Source organism: Hemibagrus wyckioides, linkage group LG06, assembly GCF_019097595.1.
Source record: "Hemibagrus wyckioides isolate EC202008001 linkage group LG06, SWU_Hwy_1.0, whole genome shotgun sequence".
In the NCBI taxonomy this organism is placed as follows: Eukaryota; Metazoa; Chordata; class Actinopteri; order Siluriformes; family Bagridae; genus Hemibagrus; species Hemibagrus wyckioides.
Window position 1 is genome coordinate 29,327,726 of NC_080715.1, and position 3,490 is coordinate 29,331,215.

A 3,490-nucleotide genomic window follows, 5' to 3' on the forward strand; every position below is an offset into this window, starting at 1 on the left:
ATAAATTGAATTGATTTTATATGGGGGAATAAGCTAACAGATGCATGCTACATACAATGTGACCACCATCTACTGGACAGAGAGAGAGAGAGAGAGAGAGAGAGAGAGAGAGAGAGAGAGAGAGAGAGAGCGAGAGAGAGACATGGTTTAAAGACAGCTTGATTTTTGAGGTTGGAGCCACATGACACTCATTCAATCAGTTTTGTGACCAAAAACACATCGACACACCTGCTCTTCCATCTGCTCATTTATCAGCAATTATCTGAAATATACAGTCCGAGCACACACCGTGTATCAGTCTGAACACACACAGTACATCAGCTACACTACACATCTACACATTCATGTATACTGTATATTAATTATCATGTTTTTTTTCCTGACACTGAGATGTAACTCAAAAACTTAAAAAAGAAAGATTGTAAGTGTTCATTCATCCCCTTTCTGTGGGAAAACTAGATCTTTTGATTATTGCTCTAGTTCGCCTCCATGTGGACAAACAGAGACTTGCTCTTTATTCAAATTCATGGATCATTTAAATTAAACAAGACTGTTTTAATTCAGATTTCATGCAGAATCTTATGTAGAGATTAGAATCTTTGTAATGGCCATATGTTTGACACCTGTGTTGTAAATGTAAGTGTGTGTGTGTGTTTGTGTGTGTGTGTGTGTGTGTGTGTGTGTGTGTAGCAGTTTAACACAACTTGCCTTGTGTGATGTCAGAACTACATCTCTGCCGTCTCGGATGAGCTCATGATGCCGTTTGACAGATAGCAGAGTGAGCGAGGATCCGTCCCACTGGTGTCTTCATCCTGTAAACATTAAATATTTATAAAAATATACAGATTTACAGAACACTAGTGTCTACTACTATCATCTCTAACACTTATGAATAATAAAATCTGGCAAATCAGATGGGTTTCCTGCAGATATAAAATGCACTGAAAGGACTATAATAATAATAATAATAATAATAATAATAATAATACACATCTCTGTAGTATGGGGTGTCTGCTTTCTGTGTTTATCACCTATACCTAAGCATTCGCTCAACTCAGAAATTCCCAATCTCACAGTTCACATTTATATACTTAAAGCTCAGTATATGGACGAAACCAATAAATATAATTCTCCACACCTGGCCTGTATCTCACGCCCGAATGCATGTGCAAACAGATCCTTGCTAGTAAGAAGTTTAATTAAATCAAATAAAATATGCGTAAAAATTAAACTAATACCTGTATTGGCCTAAATGCAATATAACAAAAAACGCCAGCGTATTTCTTTTCATTAGGAGAACAGAATTAGCTCATCACAGATATCCAGCCAGCTATTAGACTTCTTTAAACTTTATACATTAATTAAGGTAAAAATTCTTTTGTTCTTATTTTTGTGACAAGAAACCAAGCTGTAAAAATGAATATGTTTACCTTGTATTTCATGATCAATTAATTCACACCACACATATTAGCATCGTCTCCTGAGTAAAAATGAGCATGAACATTGTGGAGGCTGCAGTTTTGGGGGTGCTAATGTTGCATATAATATCATAAAAACAACCCCCCACCCCCACCCCATACACACACACACACACATGACTAGATTAACCCTTTCAATAACCACCAAACTAGACCACAATATAGCATTAAACATGCAAAATAAAACCATAATCTGTATAACAGTGGAAAAGCTGCTGATTAGAAGTAAAAATCAAGTGTAAATCAAATATATATTCGAAAATCTATCTTGTTAGACTAAATAAAGCTCCAAACCATTCACCATCTACTGCATCTATTTCTCCTCTGTTAATATCAGCATCAATAGCAAATCAGCAGTAACAGACATTTTTTTTTCTGTACATCTTTCATTATAGACACGGCCATTTTGAGCGATAAAGTCCCTCAGTGCTCTCTTAGGGTCTCTGAGACACAAATGAAACAGAATAAACAGGCTCTGTTTATTTTGGAGATGTTTTCCAGCTCTCAAAGCACACACATGGTGGACGAAATAAGTTAAAATGTTCATCATGTTGGTCCGGATCTCTTCTGGTCTACTTTCCTGTTCAACAACAGTAAATGACATTTCTTCATTACAGTACGTTTCATTTCTGCAAGGTTGTGTTTACACTACAAGAACCTTTATCTGTCCTCCACATCGTACCAAGATGGCTCTCATGATGTCGGAGCCTTTTGACTTTCCTTCCTTTCCTTTCGTAGTATTTCTAGCTTGACTTAGGCCTGGTTTGTATTTTATCTTTTAGATAGCTACCACACTATAACCACAGCTAAACATAAATCCTCTACTTGTACTGACACACAAGGTGTCCATCAAGGGTCAGAAATCAGCACTCTTCGTTTCTTAAATATTTGCTTCCCTTTAGTCAGGCTGTTTTGTGAAATCTGTCTTAGTTTCCATGGTTATGAGGCTTGGCACTTGATGATTGATCTCAGTCTACTACAGCTCTTCTTTACACATTATTACCTAAATGCATTCATGATATCAACAAGGTAAACAATGACAAAATGGATATTGTACTTGCTGTCCCTTAACACTCTTCTAAAATCTAAAATTCCACCATTTTCAGTTGATCAAGACATAATCACACCTCTGGGGTTGATTCCTGCCTTTGCCATGTGTGAGGAGTTTGCATGTCCTCTGAGGCATCCTAAGGTTTCCACTCTCAGTCCAAAGACATGAATTGTAGGTTGATTGGCATCTCTAAATTGTGTGAGTGTGTGATTTCACCCTGTGATGGACCAGCATCCAGTCCAGGGTGTACCCTACTCTCCTGGTTCCCCTCGACCCAGTAGGATGGCATAATTTTCTGACACTTTCACTTGAACTCACTATCAGATCATTTACAAACATCACTTTATATGTACTCCATAAAATATCTTAGCACTAAAGTGTTGTAATTGCATTTCCTTCTTTCATCTTCTTTCATTTTCCCTACAAGCCTACTATTTTTTTGGTCAGCATCCTTTAGCATTCGAAAAGTGTCGTATAAAAGTAATACATTGCTATTAGGGTGCAGTTCACTATAGTTGCCACAAAATGGCACACTTTATACACTTACAGTGGTGTAAAAAGCAAATAGACACACCGTTGTGAACCTACAGGGTTATTTCTCCACCTGTGCTGCAGTTTTAAGTAGAAGTTTAGTGATTACTTTATTTAAGTGCAATTCCTCCGATAATTCTGATAATATTCTGCTTATATTCTAATCTACAGTACTAGAACAAGCTATGCAAAGCACATACTATGTGACTCATTTAACAAGCAATAACATACTTATCTGGAAATAAATAAATGTTTGACCTAATTGTGTTTTTTTTTTGTTAGTACTGTGATTTTCCTGTCTGTTTTCATGCAGATTTTAATGATAGTGTAGTTATATATAAAGGTAATTATAGTGTATATTTCTATGTATATGTATATATATGTATATATATATATCACACCCATAGCTTAAACATATCATTTCGTAACT